The sequence below is a fragment of the Lepisma saccharinum genome, chromosome 5 (genome assembly GCF_977018435.1).
Source record: "Lepisma saccharinum chromosome 5, izLepSacc3.1, whole genome shotgun sequence".
Lineage (NCBI taxonomy): Eukaryota > Metazoa > Arthropoda > Insecta > Zygentoma > Lepismatidae > Lepisma > Lepisma saccharinum.
Genome location: NC_139233.1, coordinates 44836852 through 44844861, shown reverse-complemented (window position 1 = coordinate 44844861; position 8010 = coordinate 44836852). Strand labels below are relative to the sequence as shown.

Genomic DNA, 8010 nt, shown 5'->3' with positions numbered 1-8010 from the left:
GCACAATATGTCCAACACGTTCCTTTGATATTTTTAAAGTCTCAGCTATCTCGATCAACTTCACTTTACGATCATTTAAAATTATTTTGTGGACTTTTTTGATGTTTTCGTCGGTAACAGCCTCTTTGGGGCGTCCACTGCGTGCATCGTCTTCGATGCTCATTTCGCCTCGTTTAAATTTAGCAAACCACTTCTCAACGGTTGATTTTCCTGGTGCAGAGTCCGAATAATGTTTATCAAGCCAAGCCTTGGCTTCAACAGTATTTTTTTCGCCAAAAAGCAATGCTTTATTAACACACGAAATTCTTTTTTATCCATTTTTTCACAATAACAAAAGCTGCTTCACTCACAATGCTATATCTCACGAACTAATTATCCGGCAGCTGTGAAATTTATACACGTATCTTTTGAAGGTTAGTACTAAGTAAAAATCACATGGATTTAATTCTAGTAACGCCATCTATGAGTCATCCTATGAACTTTTCAGCCCAACTGTTAAACTTTTGGGTTTTGAATTACATATAGTAAAGGCCTCTATAGTGGTAAAATACACCCAGTCTGTAAAAATTTGGAAATGTTGTCTCCTTCTCTGTCGATCCAGACCAAAAGTGTTCAAGTGTTTCAATATATTTCTTAACATAACTAACTTTTCAAGAAAAGAATACCTTGTGGTCAGATAGCTTAGTTGGTATAGCGTTAGGCTTTCAACCTATCTGTCCAGGGTTCGAGTCCCTGTCTGGGCTGTTACACTTTTTAAATTTTGTCATCGGATCTTGTGCAGAATAGATATAAAATATGTTTACAGTTTAACAGATTATTATTTATCTTCAAATTTCGCAAGTAAGCTTTTAAGTTTATCAAGTATCAGCATCTTTAACTAACAGTATAGCATAACCAGTATTTTTATGATAGAAATGTTCTGGTGTTAGAACCTACACCTACTGTAATATCTCTGTGATATTAAGTTATATGCAACCCATAACTTTTGGGACTGTTTCTCCTCCGTTACATTTCCTCACCATTTATCCTCAGCGTCGCGATTAGCCTCAGAAGCAAAAAAGCGAAATCTTATATTTGATCATTTTATATCTCTGAAACCACCTATATCATAGAACTACATTTTATGAATTTTGCCGTCTTCCTGTTTGATCTGTTAAATAATCCAGTCAATAAAAATATACTTACATAGAAAAATCTGTTTTTGACATAATTAAATCGGGTAATCTGCTTTGGCGAAATTTCTCAGAAATATAGACAATCATAGTTCTTGATACATTTAGCACCTGATATAGTATAAATCAAAATCTAGTTAGTGTTGGCCTGTGTGCATCTGGTACATGTAGTTACTTGAAAAAGCAAATATTGTGTGTGTAAAAGATTGACTTCTTGTGAAACAGTAAAAAACCAAACTTATTTCCTAGTAACATTAGCTGTAAGTGCTTCTTGCAGACTAATAAGGCTCTGTCGTGTGGGCCTACGTCACCTACAATCCTCTGTAAGGTTCGTGTTGTCCTATAAATTGTCGATATACATGCTAAGTGCCTAGTTACTGCCTAAGCTTTTAGCTTCGATCAGATGATTTTAGACCTCAGATAGTGATTGTAGTAAAAAAAAGCCTCGTATAATATAACAGATACAAATAACCCCTGATATTAAATCTATCACTGAAAAAAGCCAGTGGTATATGAAAGGTACCCTGAATAAAAGGTTATAAGGGTAAATATTTCTTCTAGCATTGTAAAAAAAAGTTTGGCAACTAAACTTAAGGCTCATATAGTCGAGTGTGAGATTCGTCTAGTCCTGTGATTTGTCATTATATTGTTAAATGGTTATACAGAAAGGGATAAAAAACGATGTTGGTAAGCGTCCAGTTATGGACCCCTCGGTAAAGGGATTTCAGTCCTCATAGACACATAATTAATTAAGTTTCAGTAAAAGTTTGGCCTTATATAATATCTCAAATGCAAATAGTCGAAATGTTAAACATTTCGTGAACTTTACCCAGTAAGTCTTAGCTAAAAACACAATAACAGCGTTACGGACATAAAAATTAAGCAAGCAGTGATATTCTAGTGGCACATAATAAATCTGATGTAGTTTAAAATACTCTGACATAAGGTTGTGGGTTATCTTAAAACAAAATTTTCAAGCCTTCTCTCCAGCATAAATAGGCTCTAGAAATCACTAAGCCTCAATAAAATGGAAACATGGAGTAAAAAGATTTGAAGCATGGTGCTGATCACATCATTTAAAAAATATGCAAAAATAAAAATATATGGAGCCCTACCTCATACATTTAGGAAACTTTACCAACCCTAACAGTAAAAAAATACCGTTGAAACTCTAAAATAAACAAACTTTCTTACGTGGCATGTATAACCTGACTTGAATAAATATAGAAATCTGAAAACCGTAAACTATAAAATAACTTTTATTCAAAACTACTTTATTTTTAGTGTTTAGAAAAGATTTACATAAAAACCCAAACTCTTAAGTTAAAAATTAGTGAATATGGGATATATAACGCAATAAATAAAAAAAAATAATACAAACACTTGTAAAATAAAAAGTTAAACTTCAGAAAACACCCTTTGTGCGTCCAAAATATAATAAAACATCTTGCCTGAATGGGTTAAATTGTGTTATTCGAGTAAAAATTAGGATAAACTTGGAAAATAATCCGGTAAAACTTGGAAAAAGTACTTTTTGTTTCCAAAATATTACAAAAAGTCATGCTAGAATCGTTTAAATTGTGTTATTTGAGTAACAATACATAAAAACTTGTAAAATAAAATAAAACTTAGTTAAAAAGAAACTCAACATTATATTAAAAATCACGGAATATTAATTCGCGGCGGAAACCGGTTCAACAAGCGACGTGCAGCTTGAAACATTTGACCTTCACCGCGCATCCTTTGTTGTCTCGTTCAATCCCTCCCTTTTACTGAGCTACAGTGTTGCATACCTTTCCCCTGTTCTTGCGTTCTAGTTGACCTTGGAAAAACCGGTTCTCAAAATCTACCGACGCGTTTTCTAATTGGTCAATCAGGTCCATTGTTGTCTACCTGCGCGGAGTTCACCGTCTTCTGTCTAGTGTCTCGGATCAACTTCTTTCATACCGTATAACATTATATATGTATACTTTTATACAGTTTAGAGAAATAAACATAAAATCATATGCATAGCGTTTAGTTGCACTAATTACGTTCTATTTACATATTTTTCATAAAATGAACAAAATAAAAATTCATAAAAGTTATAAATATGCAAAAACATAATTGTAGATTATTCTAATGATATGTATATTCTAAATACATGCAAATAAATTATAAGTACATGCAAATGAATTATGAATATTTAACAGCAAGAGGCCTTGGCGGGTTCAACCACTACTATCCTTGAATATATAATGTACATATACAAAGTGTATGTCTTGTATCGAACGAAGAAAACAAAGTATTTCCCTTTGTAAAGGACGTTAATATTGGAAAATTTTAAGGACAGTTGAAAGTTGCTCAAAAGTAAATGTCGAATTTTGGCATAACTTGCTTGTAAAACGCTAAAATTACATTACTGTTGTTAAGTCCACTTTATGCACAGTAATGCTAATGGGGACTGGACCTACAGTTTAAAGTAGAATCCGAAGTCTATGTGCCTCCACCGGGCATGCTAAAATTACATTTCAAATATTTTTGCTGCTTGGCGGTTTCCTTCCATGTAGGGCGAAGCTTTGTCCCTCTCCTAGTATACTTCTTGTAAACTAATAAGTTCTGTTGCCTCTTGCATTGGTAAATAATTTCTTCCATAAATTTCATAATTTTCACATGAATTAAAGAGTACAGGCCTAAAGCTATTTTCTACGTTTACCTAACAAATTAGTATGTGGAAAATTTCTTGTTAACTTAAAGAGGTAAGACAATATATTCACTATAGAAAGAGAAGTACACAGTGAACAGTTGAAATCTTTGACAGGAAGATACCATGAAAGGAAAAGGGGGGGATTAAATAAAAGAGAAATGGGGATATTATATCAAGACTGACACAGGAGACATACAGGAAACGATAGACGTGTGGAAACTCCTGAGTAGCAACAGGTCTTTGAGGGCCACGACCTCCCAAGTGTTTCTTCGAAGGTGACGGCAACGAGTCCCTTCGCCACCTTTTTCTATAGGTAGAGTGGAGTGGACAGAGCGAATACAGATGAGAATTTTGATTAGAACATTTGTCAAAAAAAGATTACGCATGTGCGTGTGTCAGAGAGATAGAGAGAAGGGTGAACACAAACAAAGAAAATGGAAACGAAACGAAAATGGAAACGAAATCGGGAGAGAGGGAGGGAGGGAGAGAAGAGAAAGAATGCATGTTTATGAAACTCATATATGCATCCTTTACATCTTCCCACCCTAATATATCAATATATTGATTCTGCCCACCCGGTCTAAATATTCTGGCGCCACCCCTGTAATTCACAGACAACGAACTGTTTCTCGGAAGTCTGGTTTTGCTTATATTAATTTCGGTCTTGGAGTGGGTGGAGGTGGAGAATAAACCCTTGGTTGCTTCTGAGTTTAGTGTTGTTAACTGAAAGCAAGCTGAAGGAGAGAATTACAGAACAGGGTTGCACACCGAACTGACACACACCTGATAACCACATAAATGACAGTTCGTACACCGCCAAGGGAAAGGTGGGGGCGGTAGGAAACAAGCACCTCACACCCAAACACGAACCTCTTTGTCCAAGCCAATGCCGCGAACGAATCCGAGACAAAAGGTTCATTCGCTAATTGCGGCCGTAACTACACGAAACACGCCCATACTATCAGATGCTTGTATCAAAGCCAAACAGACCGACCGAAACAGATTGTAACAAATGTAATACCTCTCAGGCCAGCCCTCCCTTAATTTCTTTGTGTGAGAGGGAAGAGGGGGAGGGGAGCTTGGACCGAGGGGGAAATTAGCACACCGGAGCGCGAGCCACAACACACAGGCCTTAATACCGTTTTAGCGTGTTCGCGTCAGTCACTCAACACGCCAAGTCTTCCTGTTTTTCTTCTGTTTCAGTGTTGGGCCGGCGCTTTCTTTTATGCCTACTTTTCCTCTCTTCCGAACCCTCACGTTCTTTTACTGACGTTAGGGTTACTAATTTGAACGCCTGTCCGGTGGTGGTTTTCCTTTTTAGAACGCCCTAGCCAATGCCTCCTTATAACGAGGCCAGCGCAGAGACTGTTTACGTCATCATCGGTAGTTTATGATTAAGGCCTGGATTTAACATGCGAAATATGTGTACAAATAGGTGGCGGTTCCAAACTTTCTGTTGTGAGTGGGTCACTGGTTGGTTGTCAAAGATTTGTATTATGACGTTCACAATGCTATTACGTGATGGCCAAGAAAATGTAGAGTACTATAATAGAAAGTTTAAATAGTGGAGTAGAAAATAAATTATATACATTCAAAGTTGTATTGGAAATGTGTTAAATTTTAGATTCTATTATTTTTCACATGATATAGTAATAAAATTATAAACTAATTAACATTATAATGTGGACTTCCATGTTCCAGAGGTCAGTACAGCGTGTTCGGAAAACAGAAATCTTGGATTTGAAGTTTCAATATTTTCTATATATTCTTCATAATTTTGGACTTTTGTTATTTTTGTGACGAAATTTGCCTGTTATATTTTGACATGATCACCCAGTAGCTGAGAAAGACTGATTTTGGGTGTGCCCTTGTCCACTCTGTTTTTTTTCTGCCTCCGCCCGTGAGCCACTGAGAGTTTGTAACAAATGTGCAAGTGTATTGAAACATGCAATTTTATTTTTCTTAGCCTTTGATAATTTCCTCCATTCCTGTGCTATTTTAGATTCAAATCGATTCCTAGAAATTCCGTCAGAGGCACCACCTGAATCAGCAGGGGTTGTTTGAGAAACATGGCAGAAGTGAAGAACAAGATATACATTAACCATTGACATTTGCTGTGTGTATTTCATGGCTTGAAATACAATTTAAGACAATAAGAAAAATATTACTACATTTTTTTTAGACATTACGTTTTCCTACACAAAAGATAGCTACAACTAGAGAAATGTTAACTTGTTAACTAAAGAAATGGCGCAAATACACCATTTTACGTAAACTACGTATGTAAATATACTCAAAATGTGTAAAAGTATGTAACACGAAATTCACATGGTTCCTAAATTCCCGAGATTTGTCATTTTTGCTTGGTTACATACAAAGAAATAATAAGTACATAAAAATGCGGACGGACCCTAGCTATGATTAGCAAATTCATATCGGCACCACAGTCGCAAATGTGCGATGAATACGTTTAAACTTATAATTAATTTAAGCATATCCTTCCTAGTGTGTGTGGATAAAGTGTAATAATTGAAATCTGCTGATTTTGTGTTGCAATCCATGACCTACCAATCATTTCATCAGAATTCTGCTGAAAATAGAAAACGTGTCGACCAATTATGCAATACCAGATCAATCTTACATGCGTCTAGATACTATAAGAACTTCAGGAGTTTTATCTACAATGTCACGAACATCACTTGAACTTGACTACTGACGTGCATGTCCCTACTGACATATTTTATTATAGTGATTTAAAAAATGCACCATGAATCATGGTGCCGGTTTGCCAATTCGTAAACACTTTCGCAGTCCTAACCAATGAAAATGTCCTCAATGTGAATAGAGCTTGTGGGATCACCACCCCGCTCCAGCACCATTTATGTGCCAAATAGTAAGTGTTTAGAGGCTGGGTGAGCCATAAAGCAGCTTATACAGGGGCATTGACGGCAAAACAGTGATGACCTAACACAAGAATCGAAACCATGTCTTTCATGTGCCATTCAGACGCACTACGGACTTGACTACTGCAACTTTTACAAGACAAAATGCGTTATAAACATAAAATACTCCAATCTCAGCTAGCAGAATGTGTAAATATGATGAAAATAACGCTCAACGTTGACGCAGTGAAATGCGCTAACAAGTTCTTGCATGTAGGGTTGTAATATTTGCAAATAAAGCTGGAATTCTACGGGATGTCAGGAATTCTCGTTCAATGCGTATAATAGATGCACACCATAACGCTGCACCAGACGAGGTCATTAACGGTCTTGATGACCGCGGTGGCATATGTTTTGTGGCGATGGGCATTCCGAGGTAAGGACAGTGGAAGAGTGGGTCGAAATAGCTTGATTAAATGGTCGAATTTTCATTCGCGGTAAAGCCCAAACGTCGTCGCAAATTCTCGCTCAAAAGCCCAAAATGAGAATCGCCTGCGAGTTCAGCGTGGCAAGATAGGAGATGTTTTTTCCTTCATGTATCCTCTCTTTTTGAATGCCTGAAGAGGTGACGAAAAACCGTGTTTTGTGTATCACAGGTTAAAACCGTGATTGTGGATCACAGGTTAAAACCTTGATTGTGGATCACAGGTTAAAACCGTGATTGTGGATCACAGATTAAAACCGTGATTTTGAATCACAGTTAAAAAACGGTGTTTGTGGATCAGAGGTAAAAACATGTTTGTAGATCACAGGTTAGAAAAGTATTATTTTTGGATAGCAGGTTAAAAATGTGTTTTATGGATCACAGGTTAAAACCGTCATTGTCAATCACAAGTTAAAAACATGTTATGTAGATCACAGGTTAAAAAGTGATTTTTTTTAAATCGCAGGTTAAAAAAGTGATTTCTTTCTGATCGCAGGTTAAAAATGTGTTTTGTGGATCACAGATTAAAACCGTGATTGTGAATCACAGGTTAAAACATATTTGTGAATCACAGGTAAAAACGTGTTTGTGGATCACAGGTTAAAACTATTAATTATGGATCACAGATTAAACTACTATATCTGAATCTCCGTATAAACTGGAATGGAATGTAGACAGTAAAATGATGTAACTTATTGTTTATGAAGTCGATCGTAACGTGTGATATAGTAAGAAAATATTAAAAAAAGGTGCTTAGATCAAGTATTATTATGTATGTTCCGACAA

The 8010-nt window shown here is 36.1% G+C and overlaps 1 non-coding gene across 1 annotated transcript; it reads left to right on the top strand.

Moving 5' to 3' along the window:
• Nucleotides 1-670: 670 nt before the first annotated feature.
• Nucleotides 671-743, top strand: TRNAE-UUC (transfer RNA glutamic acid (anticodon UUC)). Its single transcript has one exon. It is a non-coding gene; the product is annotated as a tRNA-Glu (tRNA).
• The last annotated feature ends 7267 nt before the right edge of the window (nucleotides 744-8010 follow it).